The sequence below is a fragment of the Ambystoma mexicanum genome, chromosome 11, assembly GCF_040938575.1.
Source record: "Ambystoma mexicanum isolate Mex_15411 chromosome 11, UKY_AmexF1_1, whole genome shotgun sequence".
In the NCBI taxonomy this organism is placed as follows: Eukaryota; Metazoa; Chordata; class Amphibia; order Caudata; family Ambystomatidae; genus Ambystoma; species Ambystoma mexicanum.
Window position 1 is genome coordinate 633,390,468 of NC_090934.1, and position 25,667 is coordinate 633,416,134.

The 25,667-nt window shown below is 39.8% G+C and overlaps 1 protein-coding gene across 3 annotated transcripts in view; it reads right to left on the minus strand.

The window, feature by feature from the left end:
- The window catches only part of LUZP2 (leucine zipper protein 2), a 1,804,399-nt gene that overhangs the window by 375,829 nt on the left and 1,402,903 nt on the right, over nt 1–25,667 (minus strand). The window lies entirely within an intron of this gene.

Below are 25,667 nucleotides of genomic sequence, written 5' to 3' on the forward strand. Positions count from 1 at the left end.
GTAATAAGTCTGGTAACTTTCCTTTAGGGAGACCTTGGGATTAAATACAGATTTTAGGGTATTTTGAGGGGTGCTTTACCACAATACCACTATACCACCATTTTACCTCAATAAAAGAATACCACAAGATTAGGTCTATCTCCCCAGACAAAATCCCTAACAACACTTACTCTGAAGAAAATAACTTGAAGATTAACTGCATAAAAACTAAAATGATGGTTGTTGGCAGAAGGTGAGTGTACAAGATGTGTATGTGGAAAATAGATGGAAAACCGATATAGGTACTACATTCATAACTATGTCAGTGTCTCCTATACTGGAAAAACAGCATATTGCAGCTAATGCATTAAATAGGTTTAGCTTGATGAAGAATTTCATCTGCACTAAAGGCAGTTTTTTCAATAAAGGACATGTTAAGAGTACATACAACTATTGCACCATGTATTTTGTATGGTTTAGTGACATATGCCGACAGACAGCAAATTGTCCTAAAACCATGGAAGGGAACTTTAGAGATACACCTGAGGTCTCCCCCAATCTTCATCAGCAGAGGCCATTGGAATGGAGCTGGTGTTAGTCTCTCTGTTAACAATAATTACAATCAAAAGGAGCATTCTTCTCTTCAGAATACTGACAGACAAGGATGAAACTATACTGAGCTGGTATAAGGACCTAGCAATGTCTTACTCTGACTCTAAAGTGGAAATGAAGGTAATAGTTACCTCCTGCACTGATTTTCACAAATCCATTGGCTGACACATGGATTTAATTGTCTACCTTACAATGACAAGGACATCAGCAATTGAAAAGGCCTATTGATGGGACAGAATAAACCAAATTGATTATCTGTCAGTAGAAATGTTTCTAAATGAACATGCTAGACAATCTTTTCCGTATTTGTTACCTTTTGTTTATTTAATTCACAGTATTGACTAAAATTGGAGGTGATACATATTGAAATTAAGACTAAATCTATTGCCTTCATTTATGGTAATTGGAGCCAGAGTGCAACTCCCTCCTGCTGACATACTCTGTAGAGTCTGCAGGTGGTAGCTGCAATCAACTAGGAACCTGGTAACCCATGTTCAAACCTGAAGTGGGATATAGTTGCTAGTCCAACTCACTGTCCCAATCAGCCCCTTGCAACTCTGTGCTCAATAATTCCAGACTCTGGGCACAACTTCCTAGAATATTTGACCCACTTATCTGATACGAGGTCAACTTTAACCCCCAAAGCAAAGCATCTCACAAACACGCTTCTTGCCCTAACAGTAATAACAACAAACCCTACACTAAAAGAATTAGGACTCATCGCTTAGTAGTTCCTGACAGTACTACCCTACCGCCTCTAGATAAGCCTACACCCAACTTCAAAGAGCTTTAATAAACGCTAGATCTTTAGTCGCCCATGCTACAGAAATAGCGGAAGTCATCCTTACAGAAGACTACGACTTTGGAGCTGTCACAGAATCTTGGCTTCAGGAGGCAGCAGGCCCTGCGCTAACCTTTGCCATACCAAATGTATACTCTATCCTTAGAGTGGATAGATGTGAAGCTCAAGGCGGAGGACTAGCTATTATTGCCAAAGCTAATCTCTGCATGAGAATATCATCCTCACATGCTTTCAAATCATGTGAAGCTATGTAAATTAAAATACCCATAGCCAACTCTCAAGCTCTAAACATCCACCTCATACACAGACCCCCTGGACCTATTAACACCTTCATGGAAGATCTTTCCACAATTCTCTCACAAAACCTAAAGGATACCTCCCAAACATTATTGTTAAGTGATATCAACATAGGCTTTAAGGACACAAATGACCAAGCAGCTTCTGCAGCGGCCAACACCCTGACAGAACTTGACTTCAGCCAAAGAGTGAATGAACCAACTCATAACAAAGGGTGAATTCTCGACTGGGTTTCAGATCATAACTGTAATGTCTCTATCTCTGCTATCTCACCCAAATTTGGACAGACCATTATCAGATATCTTTTATACGAGCTACAAACAGACCTACTTTACAGCCCCCTTGCGCCCCGCCCATACTCACAAGAAATAAGAAAAATATCACAGTAGACAAATTACTCCCTTGCATCTTGCCCACCCTCAACACCCTACCTGACAACAGTGATCCTAGCTTCTTATTTGAAGAATGTAATAAAGTTATGAACACAAAGCTTGATAATATTGCCCCGTTAAAATGTAGAAATAGAAACCCAAAAGTCACCTAAACAATTGGTTTTCTCCTCATCTTAAAATGTAAGACTTGACAAAAGAAAATGCGAAACTGCCTGGAAACTTCATCCCACCGTAGAAAACAAATTAAGGTTAATTAATATATCCTCCCAATACAAGAAGGATATCCTCCTAGCCAAACAAGAAACCTACAACAATAGAATTACGCCAGCGAACTCGAGCATGAAGGAGCTCTTCTTTTTTTTATTTATTTTTTGTTTTTTATTTCATTTAGTTTATACAAACTTTTTTGAAAATGTAAAAAGAAAAGAAAAAAAGAAAATACTAATAATAAAAACAACTAAGAAAATAAAATTGAAGAAAATGGAACAAACAGACAAAACTATTTATCACTTTCTGCCCTACTTTTTACCCTTTAGGGAAAGGAGCTCTTCACTATCCTAAAAGAATTAGAACATCCTATCGCCTCCCAAGATAACTGTGTGAAAGACAAAACATGGTGCTCCGATATCCAGTACGCGCTAGCCAAGAAAGTCTACAACCTTCAAAATAAAATAGCACTAAATAAAGCTTCACTAACGGACATGATTCATCCAACAAAACATCTCCACTGGAAACTAAACCCGCCACCCAGTTTCATTTCTCGAAAGTCTCCATTATAGAGGTTGAGAAAGTTATACTGGGTCTCAAACCATCTAACTGCAAGGGCGACCAATGCCCAGCACAACTGATCAAGGACGCCGCAAGAGATCTAGCCCCGTTCAATACCGAATTTATCAATGCATCCTTTTCATCTGGCACAATACCTAGCAATCTTAAGGAATCATGGGTACTCCCACTCATTAAGAAGCAAAGCCTCGACCCCGCAATACCAACTAACTATAGGCCTATTACCATTGTGCCATTCCTGCAGAAAATTCTTGATAAGGCTCCTTACATCCAAATCCAGAACTTCTTAGAAATCAACCAACTACTAGGCTCTAAACAATCTGGTTTCCGACCATTACTTGGCACAGAAACAGCACTCATTGATCTTAAAGCCCAAATAGACAACTTAAGAGACAATGGACAACCCGCACTACTCCTACTCCTGGACTTGTCAGCAGCATTCGATCTAGTGGATCACAATATCACAATATCTTATGTAGCCAATTGGACTCAGCTGCTCATTTCAGTTGGCCTTAGCGAGTCCCGCGAGCAGCCCAGCATTGTTAGCATGCTCCCCATTCCCATTGAGCCCTATGGGGGCTCGAATGGGAATGGGGATGTACCGGGTCTGGGTTCTTCGACTGAGGAATTGCCGGGCCCTCCAAGGTCAGAATGGCCCGGTAATTCCTCATTCAAGGAACCCGGACCCGTTACCCGGTAAAGGCGTAGCCATGCTGCTAATAGCGGCATGGTTACCTCCTACCTCGTAATGACCCCCATTGTCAGCTGATTATCCCACTCTTTGATGATAACTTATTATTAGTTATTGAGACTACTTATGGTTCATGGGATTAATTTTTTAATACATCAGAACAGAGGGAACCAATCATCACTATGCTTCTGGATTCCTTGTACCACAATTTTACAAAGTTGATTGTGGACTAATAAAAACAAATACACCAATTCTTGAGTGTTAATGCATGTTAATAACTCACCACAAAAACTTATAATAAAGCCACATGTTTGGTTCGAAATTCAGAGTTTTCTTACGTAAACTCTGTTATGGCACCATTGCAAGTGAATTAGGCCACTATAAAGATGAAAATACACACATCTGCGAAAAACAAACAAACAGAGAGTGCCTTTTGCACTAGCCCAGCACGTGTCTCCCTCCATTATAGTCCGTAAGACTCAAATCTGTATCACTAATAAACAGATACATTAACCCATTATCTACAGTATGTTACCTGGAAAGGGGGTCGTCTGATAGTTCTACAGAACAAATTATTAGAGCTGTTATATACCGCAGTACTGTTGGTGGGATTGGTTTGCCCCTTGACATACATTCAGTGAATTATTAGTATTTTGTTTGTGAAAACAAAAAAGAACATCTGTGATTTAGGGATTAACGACCTTAGCATTCTGTTATATGGAGACACTAGATCTGTAAGTGCACATAAGCCTTTGGATTCCAAGCTGACAGACTTACTGCTGACACTAGAACAATACATTTCAAGTCCATATTGCATATGATAGCATTCGATTAAAAAGACGCTGAAGGTGTTAATCAAGTATCTAAAAATGAAAAGCAAAGAATCAAAAAAGGCAGTCAAAGAAGTAGTGTACATTGCAATACAGAAGCAACGTTTATAAAAAAAAAGGGAAAGAAAATGCAGTTCTGTAATTAGTAAATGTAACTTTGTTCAGAGGGAATTAAAATGCTGCAATGAATGACGCTGTTTTCCAAACATGTGAACTTTGATCCACAGTGTGGCCATATAAACTACACATTTTTCATTGGATTTGGAAGTGCCATATCCACTGATTTGTGTATTACTATATTTGTCAAAAGGCCGTCCCAAAGCAACAAAATACAATAAACAAAATATGGACAGTTGACAAAGACATTGAAGGAGATAGAGGAGGATTTGAAACATGCACTCACAGCTGTCTCTTATGATGTAAAAACCAAACCACTTCACTGCTGGCATTACACACATGAAGTCTTTATAAGAATAGATGTGCATCAGCACATCCATATATGTCACTAACTACTCTGCTCACAAAGGATAATTCGCATGGGCAGCCCAGTTTACCTCTAACTCCACACTGTAGAGAGAATGGAGATGTGTCGTTATGTTTAATGCAAGCCTATCAGAATGGGGGGGGGGTAAATAGATACACCATAAGTCACTGATTCAAATGGTTTTGTAACAGGGGCACAGGGTACAAAATGCGTATTCAATAGGTCGATGTAAATGTATCATATCTATGCAGCTGTTTTCATTTTTTTTTGGCATCTAGCTAGCATCAAAACTGTTATCAAACCAACAATATTTGTTGATTGGGCATTCATACAAAGCAGCATACAATAGAGTGTGGATACTTCCTATTTACTTACTGCAGTCAAAGCTACATTTCATGAAAACAGCAAAGACCCTCCAATGACTTCTCATCAAAGATTGTCTCGGGAGGATAGCTTAACGGCCACGTGCCCGTCTTGGAAGCAAGACGACACGAAGCAATGCAGGTTCGATCCCCGGGTCCGCGCTTAGAAACCTCTAGGAGTTTAAGCGCGTTATAAATACGCAACTAAGACAAAAAAAAACAATTATGCAAAAAAACCCCGAAAAATTCCTGTAACAGCGCCTCGATGCCCGCGGGCTGTGTGAGCGCTTTAAAAACGCAAAATAAATAAAAATAAATAAATTGACAAATGAATGTAGCCTCATGGAATGAGGGACGGGTAAATATCATCGGATAACAAACCACCACCAAGTTATGACAGGTTTTACATGAGCATGGTGCAATGTAAACGTAAATGATTTCTCTATAAGAAAGTGAAAGCATTTTTCAATGTTTCAGCTTGCTCCTTCATGTGTAAGGAGCTTGTTGCAGCCTTAAAAAACGTCCTCCCAGAGAGGAAGTGTCTTGTTGAAAGAATCTTGCCTGGAAATTGCACTGCTGTTCGCCTGCCTGCTTTTGAAGATATGAGATCTGAGTCACAGAGCGTTTTTCAATGGCTTTGCACCATTATAAATTGCTTCTATGAGACAGGTACATAATGTGCAGAATGCAGACAATACCATTAGTAACTGAATGCACTCTTAAGATTCTGATTGTTTGAGAGGAGGTCACTAACAATCTCCATGTGATAATATCTATTCGAATGTTGTGTTCCGATCAAAAATTTATGACACGTATATTTCAGGATTGTGACCTGCACAGTTATTTATTGTAAACTACATATATGTCATTGCACAGTATCATGTTTGTAAATGTAACCAGCCATGTACTGGATAACCGTGTATTACCAGAAAACCTTAAAAAGACTGCACCATGGAGAGGCACAAATCATAGCTCAAAAAAGAGCACCTTGAGATGTGCGTGTTAACTTAAAATTCTAGGATCGTTTGACCATTCTGTTCTGTAATGATAAATAGCCACTTAAGAGGAAATCCAGACGTTTTGTTGCTATATTAGAACATGTGCTATTTTTCAGAACGTAAACTACCATATTAGAGTAGACATCATTTTATGACCTTGTCTTTTTGATGTACCATAAAGATTACTTGTCTGAAAATATTGAACAAATCATCAATGAAGCTCACTGTGACACAAGATGGCTAAGTTCGATGTCCTTGAATTTTAGTATGAATGTGTCATTGAATTTCACCTTCATTGCAACCTATCATTCCTTCCTCCTCATTGTTTTTCCTTGATGAGCCGAATAAATGTGAAGTGCAAAACAGAGGGCACAGAGGTATTATATTTATTGAGAATATTTTCTGCATGCTTAGTGCATAATGGATATTATTGCCTCTGAACAATGTTTTCAACTCTACAAACCTATGCATTTTATTTTTTTGGTTGCATGAAATATTGACAATTTAAACAATAGCTCAAATCATATTTGTACATGAAAGGGCAGTCAATATTATGACCTTGTAAGTTTAGGATCTTGGGTTTCCAAGGGTTATCCAGACGTGGACCCCTTGCTCACTGTGCTTTGAGAGGCACAGCTTCACCTCACTTATGAGGCCCGACTAGGCTGAAACACGCATTTGGGCTTGCTGTTGGTACTCTTGTTCAGAGGAGAATTGCCTAGCATTTCAGTGGTGGACTGCCCAAGTGGGTGGGACAAAGACTGATATGTAAATGGATATTTCTCCTCTGTGAAAAGAACTGTGAGGTAAAACATGGTTGCAGACCCTCCTGAGTGGGCACCTTCTCAAAGAACAGGTTATTTGGCTGTGTTTGTTCTCGGTAGAGGGGCGTCCAAATCGCTTGTTGTATGTTTAAGAACTAGAGGTGTCACCCTAAGTTACCCACGGTTATCCAGACTTAGGCCCCTTGCTCACTGTTTTAGGGAGGTGCAGGTTCACCTAACCGATGAGGCTCGACTAGGCCGAAACATGCAACTGGGGATGCTGTAGGTACTCTTGTGCAGAGGATACATGCCTTGCATTTCAATGATGGACTGCCCAATTGGGTGGGACAAAGACTGATATGCAAATTGATATTTCTCATTTGTGAAAGGTACAGTGAGCTAAATGTGGTTGCAGACCCTCCCAAGTGGGCAACTTCCCAAAGAACAGGTTATTTGGTTGTGTTCAATCTCTGTAGAGTGGCTCCCAGGCCTCTTTTTGTATGTTTAGGAACTTGAGGTTTCACGCTATGTTACTCAGCGTTAGGCAGACGTGGACCCCTTGTTCAATGTGCTTAGAGAGGCACGGCTTCACCTCACTGATGAGGCCTGGCTTTGCTGAAACATGCATCTTGGATTGCTGTTGGTACTCTTGTGCAGAACAGAATTTCAGTGCTGGACTGCCCAAGTGGGTGGGTCAAAGACTGATATGCAAATTGATATTTCTCCTCTGTGAAAGGTACAGTGAACTAAAATGTGGTTGCAGACCCCCCCCCCCCAGTGGGCACCTTCCCAAAGAACAGGTTATTTGGTTGTGTTCAATCTCTGTAGAGGGAAAACGTGTATCCACCTTGTAGCACCATTTGAATATGTTAGACAAGCTGTCAGAAGGAGTACATAATAATCAGTTATGAGATACATCTTCTGGTTCTTATGCTCAAAGACCAGATCAAGAAAATGTGGCAACTGTAGTAGGTCAGATGTAGGAGACAGACAAGGAGACATGATTTTCACAAGTTGTCATCTCTGTTTGAAGAAAGAAGACCTAGTCTTTCCTTTAGCCTCTGTTACTAACTTTGACTCCATGCAAAAGAAAATCAAAAGAGGTGCATGTCAGTACATCAAGATGGCTCAAGAGAAATGCAGTTTTCTGTCCTGAATCCTATTGTAACCTACTTTTCCCCTACTTCTCAACAAGCAAACATAAAACACCAAACGTATACTTAAGGCCATTGACAAATATGGGGAGGGTGCTGGCTTCTGACCTCCACCCTTGCGTCTCTTTACCATAGGTCATTGCCTATGTGAACAGTCCCAATCCTGCAGTTTATGTACTGCTGGAGTATCATCCCGTAGCTCCATAAAGGTGTTTCTGTCACTCTCTCAATTCAGTATTTTTCTCCCCACTCTGGTTCTTCTTTTCTTTTCCCTCCCCAATTCAATCTAAATACACTAAATAGGAAACATGTCATATTTTGGCTAGAAAATATAGTTAGACGGGTCATTATAAGCTATGGAATTCTCTTTAAATGGATGTACCAAGAGCAACCGCAATTCCAGAAATTGATTCACCATATGCCATTCTGTTGATAATAGTGGTGTTAATTACTTTAGCAATTTTGTATTACTGCCCGTATTGCCCTAGGAAAATCGCTGTGATTTTTCATATCAAACCAGATTAGTTCAAGCCTATACCCAAAGACAAGCATATTAGTAAAAACACAGAGTATTATCGAGTGAAAAGCTTGTCTTTGCAGTCTGTTTTTAGTTAGGGTTAGTCAAATAAAGGTTAGACCACGTTGGCATGGACAGGAGCAGCTGAATACATGTGTGTAGCCTTCATAAAAAATGCACGTATTATATAAATGGTTTGATTGTCTTGAAATCAAACAAGGGACATACATTTGAGTGAACCTTATGAGCTGCCACTGTGTACGTTATCAACAGACATAAGCAAGCGTATTAGAAAAGCACATACAGAATGTGTTTTCATGATTGCTGGTGCATGAAAGCAAACAAGGGCAAATGTTGTCATGGGAAAACAGTGAGACCATTGATGCATTGTGTTTAGAAGCTGCAGGGCCCATACGGTGCTGAGCGATGTAGTATAGTGAGATATAGCATTTGACAAGATGGGAAATGGATGTCTCAGAATTGTATGATGTACTAGCTGAAAAATGAGGTATGCTAATGTGCCAGGATGGGGTAAGAAGTTCTCAATCTCAGAAAGTGACTGTAAACAAGATCACAGGACTACGGTAATTAATTGATCTTTCTCAGTCCATCTTAAATGTATAAACCGTAATACTCTTTTGTTCCATGTGAATGCCCCCTATTCATTTTTAACAAACCCTTCATATCACTCCCAATTGAACTAACCACAATTGACTGCTCACATTAATTCTCCCAGCTGTCTGTCTAAAGCCAACGCACCAAATTGGCACCTTCCACTGTTTGTAATTGCCTCTTCATTGATTCTGGTTAACCAAACCAAAATTTCCAACATGAACTGCTCATACTGCACATTTTAAGCCCCCTTGATCTCATTGCTTCTGATCAAGCCCTCTAAATGTTTTTGTTAATTCATTGTCAGTTTGCATGTGTTTTCCCCTGCCCCCTATCCTGATTGGTACTTCCTGATTTTCCTGGTCAGTCACTTTCTCAGTGGCCTCCAGGTCTTACAGAATACTGTGGTTTGCCAACTTAAAGGCCTTCTGTTTGGTCAACTTGTGACTAAGACTTGTCGTTCCTTGCATTGGCTACCTCTCTCTGCTCAAATTAAGTTCAAAGCCTCCTGTATTATTCAGCGAGCATTGAATGGAAAATGTTGCCTGCCCATTCCGAATAAATTGCAGTGTTTTAGTCCAGGTCGGCCTCTTAGATCTATGAAGGCGGCACTAGAGAGTGATAGAGGTGGACCTATCATAAGGAACACATTGGTGGTAGAGCCTTCTCCATTGGTAGAACCTTCTCCATTGCAGGGCCAAAACTTTGGAATTCCTTGCCATTAGCCCTGCACCGTACCTTGATCTTCGAGCAGTTCAGACATGAACTTAAAGCCTACCTATTTGTGTGATGGATGTTTCTTTCTCGCTTGTAGCAAATTTCACCATGATGCCATTGGTGATAGTGCGCACTACAAATATCTGATTGATTGATTGACTGATTGCGTGGTCTAGATTATTTTCCTGACTTGTGTTGTGAATGGTCATAATTATAAACAGTTACACATCCAACTCTGTTAATTACTCTCCAACCCTAAAGGGCTTTCCTTCTGTCAGCACCACACCAAGGCTTGCCAACTAATTCCTGATATCCAACAGGCATCATGGAATGGGCTCAAGTAAGGTAAAGGCTAATGGAATTGGCATGCCAATTATCTCTAAATATGCTGATTGGAGGTTTAATCAGGGACACCACACACTGTGCTTTTGCTCCCCATGTCCTGCATTTCATTCCATTCTCTATCACCACAACAAAACCTGGTCATGGGCCAATGAATCACATAAGCTAAATCGGAAGAGGGAACAAGATGGACAGTGCAAGGAGGAGTCAGAGGAGTCAGTTATTCAGCATATAACATTTGCATGGATGGATTGTTAATATTACCTTTTGGGGTATTGCTGTTGACAGGAGTGTGAAACACGTTTGAATATCAACGGGATTATCTCTGATGCTGCTTCATCTATCAAACATTTTATACCTGACTGCTGGCATCTTAAAGATGCTTGCTTGGAGGCTTTATTTATTTATGTATTTATTTATTTATTTATTGTGCATTTATGAGGGGCTTATGCATCAAGTAAATTGTGTTTCAAATCGCGAACAGGGCAGCAGGGAGGGGACATGGGAAAGAACAACAAATACAATAATGAAAGCTAGAGGTGGACCTACTAGGCCTTGTGAGCATTCAGAACGTGCAAGTGCAGAGAGACAGAGAAGGGATGAGGGAGTGGGTGTGTGTGCTACGTGTACCAAGAGTTAAGGAGTGAGCAGCTGTAAGTGCTTAGGTGGAGTGGAGACAACTGCCCATAAATAAGTGCAGGCTTGTGGTGAAATTGGACAGTGCATGCCAAGGCAAAGTGCTCGAGGGGGTGTTGCTGTAGGAGATTGGTTGTGAGAGGCCAGTGCACGGGAGGACACATAAGGGCCCTGGTCACCAATCTCAGAAACTGTGGGATTTAACAGAGGAGGGAGGAAGGGAAGGAAGAGGTGATAAGGAAAGTCTTGAGGAGCTTCTGGAATTTGGCTCAGGATGGGGGAGGCTATTCCATAGGAGGGCACTGTAAGGACATGGATGGCATTTTTATTACATGTATAGCATTTCAACAAAATGTAATGGCATGTTTTATTGCCAGCAGGTAGTGGTATTTTGCCAGTATGTAACATAGATTATTTTTTTCCCAGTATAACATACAGTATAACATAGCATTGTTGGTAGTATGCAAAGTACAGGATTTTCAACAAACACAACACAAGGGGTGATTATCTGGAAAGCGTGTTTCAATCAGATCTATATGGCAGGATCCCAGGCGAACGTCTGCTCACACTCCCGGCGAGACTACATCTGAGGGCGCGCCAGAGTGTGAGCAGACGTTCGCCTGGGATCCTCCCATATAGATCTGATTGAAACATGCTTTCCGGATACTCAGCCCTTGTTACCTCATCCATGGTACAGCGGATCTGTGTGTGTCCATCCACAAATATCAGAGACCTCGCCATGAACCATACGGCATAGCAGATTCATGAGTTCCCTTCCACGAGGATCGGAGACCTCGCTATTAGCCACTTGTCTTCTCTAGCGTATCCAGTCTACTAAGAGACTGATCCCCACAGCACAACTGCCGTCCGGGCCTGTTAGGATCTGTATCTACACCCGTTTATCACAGCACTTGCAGCAATTAACCTCCAGCCCTTATTCAATAACGATGTTTTGAAAAATGATTACGTCGCTTGCCTGGACGAATAAAATTAGGTGTACCTTGCCACAGATTTTTCGCCAATGTGCCTCCAGATGCAACTTCCGCAAGCCATTAAATGGCCTTTTGCTTATCACACTCAATCCAGTGATAATAAATCCACAATGTCAGCATCAAATTACTCATAAGGCCCGTTGTGAAGAAATCACCTGTCCTGAAGATGGCCACAGTATTCACCTGTGGACACCTGAGAAAATGTCCAATCCATCATTTGGCCGAAACATGTCGACACCCCATATCTCAACAAATGTCTAAAGTTAGGGGTTTGCACAACAATTACATAGGATTATAGGGTGTATTAATTTACCCATCCTTTCTCTTTTATTTTTCCTTTTCTTCTGTAGCCTTTCTCTGTTTTTTGATGCAAGGATTACACAGTTGTCTTTGTGCCTCCTATATCTTATGGATGTATTAAACTGTTTTTTATTTTATTTTTTACATATATATGATTAAACCTTGACCTCATGTACGCATTTTCGTCTGGCTATATTTATCTTGTGGCTCCTTGTGAATATGTCTATTTTTAGACTTTTGTATGTGTGACCATTAGTACTTCAACATTTTCCTTGGATCGTAGTAGTGAGGGGTAATCAATTCTCAATGCTGTCTTCGGCACCCCTATTTGCACACGTGTACCTATCCCTGTTTGAGAATTGCTCTGCCGAAAACAAACATTTTTTGGGATTTGGCCTCGTTTTCTAGTACTCAAAAGGAGGGTACAGATCAGTCTCCTGAAGAGTTCTTTGAGCCACAGATTTTTGAGGAAGTTATAGAGATTGGTACCATGCCAAATACCCACAAATACCCAGAGTTAGAAAATTCCAAATTATCAGGTGATGTTTGTACACATATTCAGTTGGAGGGTTGTAGTGGGAACTCTGATGATCCCCGGATGGAAGGGCGAACAGTGGCCACATGCCAAAGGACCCCTGAATATGAGGAGACTTCTCAAACGGAAATGGACAGAACAGAGGGAAACATGTCCTTTCATTTCCCAATGTGCTTAGCCAAAAGTGAGAAAAGTCTGAAAAAAGTGAATCCTGAAATCAGTAAGAATGTGCACTTTTTATGTGTGTTGGAGGAGACTGAAGACAGATATTATGCTCCCATTACTGTGGAGGAAAAATGCAATACATTTGCAATGATTGACACAGGTGCACAGGCCACAATTATGTCCAAACAATTAGTAAAACATATCAATAAAGGGAGATCTCCACAGAATCAGATCACAATGAGGCAGAGTGAAGGCCCAGTGCATAACTTTAATGGTGAGGAGGTGCTTATCATGGGTGTCACTGAGGTTGACATAAATATAGGAAAACACAGAATGAAACAGGAAGTGTTGATCACATCTATTTGTGAAATTCCATTCCTGATGGGAACAGATTGCTTGAAAAGATTGTTTTCTCTCATAGATGGGGTAATGGGGTACTGTGGTCTTTAACCAAAAAACCATTAAGACCTAAGAAAATAAAGTCCCAAAACAGCAATGTAAGTGAATGCCATGCCATTGTCAAAACGAATGATGCAGTGGAGGTGTATCTACAAAATAGCTGTGTGCCTAGTGTCACTGTCATTTTGATGTGTCAGGATAAAATGCAAAGTGAAAAAGAAAAACAATCTGTGCAGATTTATTTGGATCCCAGGAAGAAATGGCAAACTGAAATAGATGAACACACATTGTGCTTCTATTTAAAAGAGAATAAATACAAACAGAACACTATTCCTAAAGCAGACACAGAAAAACACATCACCACTCTTGCTGCAATACATATAGAAGATGAGCAGCCATGGCTTCACATTGGTATAAATGATCATACAAAAATGATAAAAGCTACTTTTGCACTTGAACAGGAAAGGAGTTTTATTAATGAGAAAATACTGCAGACGATAATGGAGAGGGAGGAAATCCCAGAATTTAGAATTAAAAACCAATATGTCTCTGGTTTGGACAATCGAGACTTTGAAAACCGAATTGCAGGAAGGTGCATGCTAAAGATTAATATTGGACAGAAAACCATCTGCCACAATGTGTGGATAGTGAGTGGAACATAAAATGATTTTTACATGGGCAATGATATCATGCACAGAATGTGCATGGTGTTAGATTTCCTTAACCAAAAAATATGGTCAAGGCTAGGCGGGCCTGCACCCGAATTTGAAGAGAAGAGAAAGGCTTATCATTATGCACAATTGGTACCATATGCAATTGAATTACAGGTGAAGAAGGAGATTAATATCCCTGCATTCCCCAAGCAGGTTGCTATAACACTAAAGTGCAATAGTGGTCAGCAAATGAAAGATTCAGATGCATTTGCATGCTTGAATGAATCCATGAAGCAGCAAGGCCTGGATTATGAATATACCCCATTGGTAGATGTTGGGGAAGGGTCCGTCAAAATCTGGTGAATAATAAAGGATGTCAGGATATTCACTTAGAAGAGAAATTGTTATTAGGGATGGCAATACAAAAATCACATTATGCTGCAGACTTCAATAACATGGTGATTGGAAATATCCCTGAGATATATGTAGATGCACAGGGTGTGTTGCCAGAGTATCTGGATTCTCAACCCAAAGGGATCTTTAAAATTCAATCTGTGTACCCTTAGGATTCAAATAAGACAGTGTGCTGTCACCAAGAGAATTGTATAGTATTTGATTAAAATGAAAATGAAACAGAACATCAGCACATTGAAATCGAAACTGATATGCCAAAATATTTAAAAGTGGCAGCTTTGCAAAGAGATACCACCACACAGTTAGAAGAGAGCACAGAGGTTCCTCCACTGGATGATTTCCCAGAATTTTCAAAGATGGTAGAGGAGCAGATTCTGTTAGCAGATGCATGTGATAGCGAAGAGGATAAAAATGAGTTGAGAAAAATATTTATGGAATTTAAAGACGTGATTGCGGCCTAACTAATTTACATGTTGCCACATTACCAGAGAGTTGTGGTAGAAATCCAGAGTTTGTGCGCCAATATCGATTGCCACTGGCATGCTTAGAGTCATTGGCAGAGATAATTAAACACTTGGAGTCTAGGGGAATCATCAGGCCCATTCATCGTGCCTCCAACACTGCGATTTTGGGTGTGTTAAAGCCAAATGGTCAATGGCATCTGTGTGCAGATTTGAGGGAGTTAAATGAAAGAGTGCCAGTGTCTAGATGGCCACTGCCATTCATTGATCAAGGCCTTGCTCAGGTGCATGGGTCAATAGTATTTACCACATTAGATCTCACATCTGGATATTGGTGTGCGCCACTGGCAGAGGATATTCAGAATTTATTTTCATTTTCATTTGATAAAATGCAATACGCATGGGCTAAAACACCATTCGGGTATGTCAATAGTGGGAGCCAATTTGGCATATTTTTGAGAAAGGCTATGCCTGGTGCAGCGGAAAGAGGAACTATACTTTATGTGGATGATGTCCAGATAAAAATTGAAAACTTGAAAAGCCATTTTGATGAACTTAGACATGTATTGGCCAATTGCAAAAGGCGGGTGCCAAAGTATCTTTGCAGAAAGCCCAATGGTGCAAGAAAAAGGTGAATTTCCTAGGCCATGAGGTAACTGAACATGGGCTAAATCCACAAAAGAAAAAGGTGGAGGCCATACAGAGATTGAAAGATCCTAGAAATGTGAAAGGTTTAAAAAGTTTATTAGGAATGGCGGGATATAACAGGACATTTATTGAAAATTATGCTGAAATGACTCAATCTTTAACTAAATTATTGAAGCTGAATACACCCTGGAAATGGGAAAAGGAGCAATCTGAGGCAGTTGCTAAACTCAAGGAATGTCTCATAAAGGCAATGTGTCCAGCGTATCCCATACAAAACAGAGATTTCTTTATAGAAATACGTTTCACTGAACATTGTATGTCATCAGTGTTATCTCAAAAACATGATTTGAACCACAAAACCATTGCTTGTGCAAGTAAGGCATTTTGCCAGGTAGAGATCGAATTCAGTGAATGTGAAAATGCCATTTTGACCACTGTGTGGGCGTTGCAGAATTGTCACCCCATTGTTCAAGGGGAAAAGGTAATTATTGAGACAAACCATCAACCATTGCAGATTTTACAGAGTAAAAGGATTAGGTTAGGCAATTTAGCACAGTCCAGAATTATTTTATGGACATTGCCATTGCAAGGCTTTCCTGTAGAAGTGAGATATGGCCAAAATAAAAAGAGCCCAGTTGCTCAAGGGTTAGCAGATTTACATCACTGTGCAGCTGTATGTGTATCAAACGAAATAGAAGTAGAATCTGGTTTGCAGGAGTTTGAAAAATCACCACACAAAGCTTTTGATGAAAAGACATGCAAGAATTTACCAACTGTATATGTTGATGGATGTGCTTTTCACATTGAAAAAGACAGCAATAAACAGTTGGTATCAGGGATAGGAAATGTCTGGTTGAAATGTGAGGACATTCCTAGTATAGGGATGGGAATTGGGGCTAGGAGTATCCAGGTAGCAGAGTTGGCAGACATTTATAAAGCAATTACTACTGCAGTTGCTAATAAATTCAGTGAAATTGTGCTGGTGACTGAGTCTGATTATGCATGAAATAGCTTTGTAGAATATTTGCCTGTCTGGAAAACAAGAGGCATGCTTACATATAATAAAAAGCCCTTCAATCATGGGTAAATGATAAAGGCTATAAACAAATTAGTGTCAGAAAATGATTTAACAGTGTACTGGAGGAAAATGTGTGGGCATTTGAAAACTCCAGGAGACGATAAGGAGGGAAATGATAAAGCAGATCAATTAGCCAAGATTGGGGCTGTTGTGGGAGAGTTGTTACCCATTGAACACTTAATTGGTGAAATAGAAATAGATGCAGTTACACACTCTAAGGATCCAAAAGAGGTAGAACAACCAGTAGTGCAGTGGAGTCATGATACACCAGATCAAGATCTGATTAAAGCGCAAAAAGATGATCCAATATTGGGGATCTATTATAATCATTTGATGGACCCCAAACAAAATCCTTTAGTTGAAAATGATTGTACAGGAAAAGAGGAGTTGAGGGTGTTATTAAAGAATACAAAATGAAATAGACTACAGGATGGACTTATCATCAGGGAATCCATAACAGGACAGATACAGTGGGTGGTCCCCCTTTCATTCAGAGGGCTAATGTTACACCATGCACATGATGCAATAACTGCATGACACAGAGGTTCACAAAAGACTTTAGAGTTACTGAAAGATTATCCTTACTGGCCACATATGTCCCAAGATGTGGAATTATACACTAGGGGTTGCCTGGTATGTGCCCAATTTAAACCCGCTTCACCAATGCATAGAGCTCCACTGAAGAAAAGAGGCTTAACCCTTCCATGGTCAGATTTGCAAATTGACTATCTTTTGGCCGTGGTGTGTTTGATGTCGAAATGGGTAGAGTGTATTCCTACACCAGATAATAGTGCACAAACTGCAGTCACATTACTGGTAAATTATATATTTTCAAGATTTGGATTACCACAAAGAATAGAGTCAGACATTTTGTTCATGTGAACCAAATCAAGCCCTGTCACCCCAAACATGAAATCAGGAGGCTTGAGCAAGTAGAAACATCTTACGTACCCTGAAAACATGTAAAGGAGGACACAGTGGCTGTCCTCTTAGTGTCCCATGCCATAAAAATAAAAATAAATGTAATGTTTATTGTAGAGATAAACACAGATAAAGATACCACATTCAAGAAAGGTGCAGTAATAAATATTGATATAAGGTGTTGAATCAGGTGGATTTGCTATGGTGTAATGTGCTAGAATATTTTACATGAAAATTGTTTTGATGTATGTTGATTTTTTTATGTAAAAAAAATGGTGTATTATGTATATTGTTGAATTCTCTCTAACATGTGATTAGTTTCAGAAATCAAAAGACTCAAGCGAAATGTTTTGTACTACATTTTGTTTTTTGTGTGGTAGAAAGGGTAAAATTGGTATTGTGCTATGTACTTAATCCGTCTCTTTTCTATTTAATTTAGACAACGTTAATTGATATTTGATTGAGGTCGGAGGTCACAGGACCGGAGGACATGAGAGATGACGGAGTCCTGGAGTCCGCGGGAGGAAATTCCAAAAAAGCCCCGGGCAAGGGCAAAGACTGAGTCTGCAGGACAGATGTCAGTGATGATGGTGCCGGCAACATGGATAATGATTCTTGTGGTTATAGGGAATCTTAAAGCCATGGAAGCACAGGTTATCATTGAACCCGGAACAGCATCTGGCATTGCAGTCGAGGAAGCGCCTGGGTTTATTATGGGCAATAGAAGGATGATTTTCCAGAATATATATATACCCATGAACCCTGATAATTTAATTGAAAGATGTATTAACAAAACTGGGATCATAACTGACCAGGCTAAAGATTGGCTAGAATTGAGAAAAGAGGACGCTAAGCAGACAATAAGAGATGTGTTAATGCAATTAGAAAAGACATTTGTGAATTCAGCGGATATAAACAAAAGGAGGGGAAAGAGAGGGGCAGTAATGCTTGTGGTCTCCTTAGTAATGTCTATTATTGGAGCTTTAATAGATACTACGATGTCAACAGCTAATGCCATTTCAGTAGAGACATTGAGTGCCAAAGAACAACAATTAAATTGCGATCTGGAAATGATCCAAAAATAGGGTTTTTGCTGTGCATCCCATATATAGCTCCTGGACTTATTTACCAAACTAAGTGGGTACATAACGTGGGATTTTGGCAAGAAGGGAAATACATAAAAATTAAAACTCCAGAGGTGGTGGCATTTCAGTAATGGGAGCTTTACTTGATTCCAAACCTGGAAACATGTATAAGGTTTAAAGAACAAAATTACAGGTGTCCAGGTAAACCATTTGTTCCTGATGCTACAGATGCTGTCTGTGGTTTAACATTGGACCCAGGTGTATCAGGAGGATGTGAAGTGGTCATTAGCAATTTGGGTGGTGAGGAATTAGCACAAGCCAAAATGGTTAAAAATAGATGGTTGGTCAGCACCTTTATGAAGAATTTTACTGTTACACATCTAAATCATGGAAAGTTTGTTGTCAAGCAATTGAAATATAATGTATTTTACTTGCAGGTTCCAAAGGATACAATTGTCTCAGTTGGGGGGTCTAACATTATTCCATATTTCAAATGATATTTGGGAAAGCCAAGTGGAAAATATTGAATTTTTTCAACGGGATACGTTTCCGATAGACCCGGATGTAGAATTTTTATTGAGTCATAAGGAAAAGCATACTATTAAGATGAATCTGAGAAAGAACAACATTACTGTTAGTAATCTGGGTGTAATGGAGGTGAGTGTGTTTAATTGGGGAACCTGGGTGTAACACACTATGGTGGGTTTAGCAGTAGTAGTCTTAGTGATGGGAGGATGGTTGATTATTGTGTCTATAAAGATGAAGATGTTACTTATGATATTGGCAAGAATGGGAAATGAAAGATATCCTAATGCACATACATTCTAAGGTAATGAAATAGAAAGAAGAACAAGTTGGGTTTCCTCCAATTGTGGCTTTGGGTAGCCAGAATAGTCGGAAAAGGAGGGTATATGTAAAGACATGGATGGCATTTTTATTACATGTATAGAATTTTACCAACATGTAATGGCATTTTTTATTGCCAGCAGGTAGTGGCATTTTGCCAGTATGTAACATAGATTATTTATTTTTTGCCAGTATAACATAGCATTGTTGGTAGTATGTAAAGCATAGGATTTACAACATAGCCAAGCCCAACCTAAAACTGCAGATAATGAAATGCACGCATAGAAAAGCTTAGTGATGGCAGGTGAAATAATGAAGTGACCATTTTTTTTTGTATGCCTCATACATGGAGACTACATTAAGTTATATAACTGACTGGCATAATTAACGCTGCTAATATACTAATTCTAACTTCTCCAACATTATAATGCAGTCTCATATGCAAAATGAGGTGAAAATCCATGTTTTAGTGGCACTACTGATATTCAATTTTAAATGCACACTGGCAGTGTTTTCTTTTAGCTTCTGAAGAGCAGAAAGAATGTTGCAGCAGGAAGCCAAAATGAAACAGTAATTCTGGTTAGAAACGTCATTATTATGAATATGAAGGGTGGCACAGAACAAATTATTTTTAACCTGATTGGGAGGAAGTGTCAGTAGACAAGACACGTCTGCTAAGGGGTGGATGAGAGCTCTCTTGGGACAAGAAATGCGAAGAAGAGCTAGTTTGTTGTGGACTGAGAAGACTGACGGAGTTCCAAGGGCTCAGAGCGCTGGCTGTGAGAGATATCTGGGTAGTTCTCCCCACACAAGATTACAGAAGTATTTTGCGCTTACACTGGGCTTGCATTCGCGAGTATAGCAAGGTTGTGCTGGGAACTTCAAAGAAATACCAATCTTGGTAAGAGAAGTGCTAAGTGAGGACAATGTGGAATGCTGTATGTTTGGCTGAGATTTATTACAGTGTGGAAAGGTTAGGAAATTATTGCATGTTTTTTTAGCATTATTTTCAGAATGTGGGAACATTAACCCATGTTTTAAATAGACCTGCTTGTTCTGTATTGCTTTCTTTTGTATTCCAGAGGATGCTGTAAATAACCATGGTAAGACTTGATGACATGTAAATGAGATTCAATATAATAAGTATCCATGAAAACAAATGGGATTTTGTGTCATTCATGCATCTGTGAATTATTTTACATAGGTGATGTTGAAGGGGGAGGCTCATATCAGTGCACTAGTGCATTTGCCAATTTACCAATGCAAGTAAAGTAATAAATAAGGGAAGGTTTGTGTGCGGTATGATGAATACTACTTTCCTTGCATGCCGATGGGAAAGGATTTCATACATAGATTACTGGATGTAAATAAGCCAGTAATGTGTTATGGCACATAGACTACTGGATGTATATAAGCCAGTGAGAACAGCCACACACTGTAGGTGGCGCTCTGAATAAAATCATTGGGTTCTATAGAAAGGAAAGGTTTGTTTTATGATAGGGTTATAGTATAAAAAGAAAACCATGCTCACCTCTATACCACAGACATAATTACCGCAAAACAAAATACCACTAATATTACCATCAATATAAGCTAACAAGGTATGGTCACTAAAATAATGTGATGCCAAACCCAATCTAAATGCAAGACTAATTTACCACCAAATGACTGCCAATATTTTTACAGTAAGAAAATACTGCCAAATCCCAAATTTACCCTAATAAAACAACATCTATTACAGGACCTGTGAGGAGAGAGATCGGCCACCAGCTCACTGTTTAGTGAAGTGCTTAACAACACACACAGAGTTGGTGCCAGAGGAACATAAAGATCTGGAGGGAGAGTATTTAGTGAGAGCAAGTTGTAGATAGCATGGTCCCTGGCCCCAGACCGTCTTCTGGATGATGCAGAGGGATTTGAATGTTATCCTTGCAGGAACTGGGAGCCAGTGGGGATAGTTTAGGGCTGTAGACATGCGGTCCCTGGGCTTGAGGCCAAGGATGAGTCTTAAGCCCTATTCTGGATTAGCTGGAAAAGTGGTAGGTAAGAGGAAGGTACATTAAGTAAAAGGATATTGCAGTAGTATAGCCTAGACAGAACCAGAGCTCTAGAGACATTGAGCTTCTGGGGGAAAGTGAGAAAAGGATGAATTCCTTTGAAGAGATGGAGCTGAAAGTGGGACTTCTTGGCAAAATCTTCAATGGGGCGATGAAGGAAAGATAGGAGTCGAAGATGACTCCAAGGTTTCTGGCGTCAGGGGAAGGAGAAAGGGGAGAGCCCATAGAAGATGGGCAGAGTGAGTGACAGAAAGAAGGAGCAGGAGTCTCATCATGGGAGGTACACCACGATTGGATGGCAGATAGGCAGTCCAGAATGATGTAGGAAGTAAGAAAGGATCACAGAGAAGCTTAAAGAAGAGTTGTGTGTCATCTGTATAACACTGGAAGATTGGGGAGAAGGTGGAAATGAGGTGTGCAATTGGAGCAAGGTAGTTGTTAAAGACCCAGGCAGAAATGTTACAGCCCCAGGGGTGACACAGGTGGAGACAGAGGTGGGTCAGGAGAAGGAGCCCAGAATAACCTGGGACGGACGGTCACTAAGGAATGATGTCAGTTTGGAGAACATGTATGCTCTTTTGGTATCTGGTAGCAAGGGACTTCTAATTGCCTGGTGAAAGTGGAAATAGCCTAATTTCTATTTAATGAGAGATTATAGGGCCTCCAAACTGAACCTCCTTATAGCTCTGGTAATAGCAATAGTTTAGTCCCCCTCTTCTAAAGATCCCAAGGCTTGCATGCCTGTTTTATTCTATGTCTTTGTCTATTTGGCTATTTTTTCTACTATATATATTCTAATGTTTTCATTCAAATTATATGGCATTAGTTTACATGTGTAATTTAACATGTATTTGGGAAATTCAGAAGCTTCCATTTGAAAACCGTCAAGTATCTTGGTTTTGATTAATTCATATGTGTAATGTGTTAACATGTTCCTCTGCTTCATGTACTACGTGGTTGACAATTATTATATATAAGCATCTTGTTAATTCCTTTTAAGTTCCATCACTGCTAGACCTAGTATGTCTAACATTCTTACGTGTTCTGTGAAATATATTTTAGCAAGTGCAATTTCTACAAAATATTGTTCTTCTTTTGGTTACTTCTCTTTTTTGTATTACTTTTCTTTGTTCTTATTATCAGAATCACATATTTTATTTTGATGTAGACCTCACCTAAATGCATTTTGCAACACTTTTTGGGTTACTCTACCAGGGGAACATTTAAAAACACTTTTTAAGAATTTCAACAAAGTTCAAGTGCATGCTGTTAATGGCTAGATAATTTGAATTCGGGCATCAAAGCTACTGAAAATTGATAAATTGTCCTTTAATGCCTTTCAAATTAGAAATACAGTACATGTACCTTTCTTTTCAAATGTCCTTTACCTTGTGGCCACACACTTTTTGTCAGACTTTAAAAAAATGCTTGCTGTGGGCCAGATTATAAGTTTGCATTCCATTTAATTGTTATCATGCCCAAAAGGCTCGCTGACAATTGCAGGCTTTCAGACAATTACAGTTGTGCCATATGTTGCCACTGCACAACCTTAAGACCTCAGTGGCCACCCTTTGAACTTGACTTTGCACATTTTTGGACAGTCTACTTTAGCAGTACAATGTCATCACAGATTAATTCACAATTCCCTCAGAGATCTAGATGGGGCATTATTTTAATGCTATGTCAGATCTGTCTGTCTTCTCTGAGCTATAGCCTTTCAGGCCCACCACCAAGTGAGTTAGGTATTAAAATACTTTCACCAGTGCGGTTCTCCCTTTGGTGTAGCTGCCTGAGCTGACTCTGTCAAATATGGCGAGGGACCACAACTTGTCAGGTGGTGCAAATGTAGTACAGCTGGTTACGGGGCTGCTTGTCTTCAACTTAGTGTGGCAATCCATGCATAGTTGGATTGAAAAGTAACATTGAATACCTTCTGGCTTCCTTTAACTACCAATGTTTTAAAGCAAAAGTGTTGCCTTTTATCCATTCATGTCAGTGTTGGGGAAGGAGAACTAATAGCCAACATCGCAAGAAGACACGGTGCAAATGAGCAATGCTGCTTGGATGCAGTGTTTGCAACATCATTTTGAGAAAGTTTACAAACAACATGAAGAACATCAACTAGTCAACATGTTGCTGATTGCACCGGGAACGCATAGCTAAAGAATGACGTGATCAATGGGCAGGACATCACTGACATCTGTTGAAGCTATTTCACAAGGGCAAAGACAACCTGTTAGAAGTCAGAGTTTTTATTGGGGCCAGGACGTTGTATCCAACGTTAGGAAATGTCTCTTATTGCCACATGTAAAACATTTGACATTTATATAAATGAGCAACCACTCTATCACAGAAGATATTGGATTAATATCTACCATAGCCAAAGCAGGAGCACAGATGATGGCAATGATGTGACAAGTTGGCTGGGGTGTTCTGTGGTGTCTGTATAGTTTGGAAACAAATAGCTGTGATAGTGATTCAACAGCTCTTATCAATTACTGATTTGCACATTTGATTGCTTTTTGTGCCAGTACAGTGTTTGAGTCCTAATAACATCATGCTCACAAATAGCACTTATAAAAGTCATCATGCTCCCCTCCAAGAGTTTCCACTCCATAAAGTACATGTGCGTTCCCACAGAGTGTTACCATGCCTCTGTGCCCAGGTCCTTATTCAATGGATCATCCTCCTCTTCCACTCCTCATGAGTCCACATACAGCATCACAGTGTCCTCCGCTGGCCAAGAAGACCAGTGATGGTGTGTTGACCATGCTAATAGACCGTACAACTGTTTCACTCCCCACCCCAATCAATAATAGGTGAATCCTCTTCCTCCTTCAATTCCACTTTATTCCCTTCTCAGCATTGCAAGCATCATTTTCACATCAGGTCGACAGAGTAGTGGAAATTGGGCAAACAAAACCATACCAATAAATTAGAACTGTTCTATGTTGCTTTATCGGCGTACTACACTTCAAAAAAATAACTTTCTTTTCAAAAGGGTGGTGTCACCATTGCACCACTTTACCCCTATCCTTCTGTCCCGTATTCCCCATGCCCTGTACCTCTGTACCTCGTACCCCTTAATTTACACATATATATATATATATATATATATATATATATATATATATATATATATATATATATATATATATATATATCTCAGAGTGGGCCATATACTTTTTTTGCAAAGTTTGGTGAGGATTCGTCCAGGGGGAGTGAAGTTATGAAGTTATAAGCTGCCCAAAAAGTGCTCTTCCTATGGAAACAGCAACTTAACCATAACTACATGGCCACTACCTACATTGACTTCCCCACAAAAGTTATTTTGGCGAAGTGAAGTACAGCCGAGTATTTCACTTTTATAAAACAATAGTTCTCGATTGGACAACGCAATACAGCAGCCAGTGGAAGGACAAGCAACGACAGTGAACACACAGGAGGAACTGTGATTTGGTATATGTGTTTTGAATGATAGGATTGGGGACATGATGTTTTTCAAGGGAAACAACAGAGAAAGAGGACAAGAATTTGCCAAGATTTTTTTTTGTACCTTCTCTATGTGGGGGAAAATAACAAAGCACTATGCAAACACTAAGCAGGCTAAAAGTTATACAAATGGACAAAACCGATACTCCAAAGAACACTAGACAGACAGCAATGAAACACCTGCCTCTCGAAAGTGCTCCTAAAGCAGCTCTAAACTCTTAAACCTATTCCTTCTAACATAGTCCCCGTCAGCCTCAGCCTATCAACAACAACATTAGAAAAGAAAGTGAAAAGGAATTGTAGGAAGCCTCCAACTGCCTTTAAGAGATGTGGGGCTTCTCATTGGCAGAGCAAACCCAACGAATCAGCTTTTTTCTGGCTGAATGAACCTGCCAAATATACCCATTAGGCCCAAGAAAGGGATGAATTAACGTGAGAGTCTTAAAAAAACAGGTTCCACGTGTGTCCTAAGAGTCGACCATAGTGTTGCACACTTTATGGATGTGTGCGTCACACCAAAATGACCTCTGAGGTCCAAGGGTCATATTTAATCAAGTTTATGTTGGCATACTGAGCAACCACAAACTGCAGACATTTACTTTGGCCATGTCTGTTAAAGGTTTCAGGTTAAAACACAATGACACAA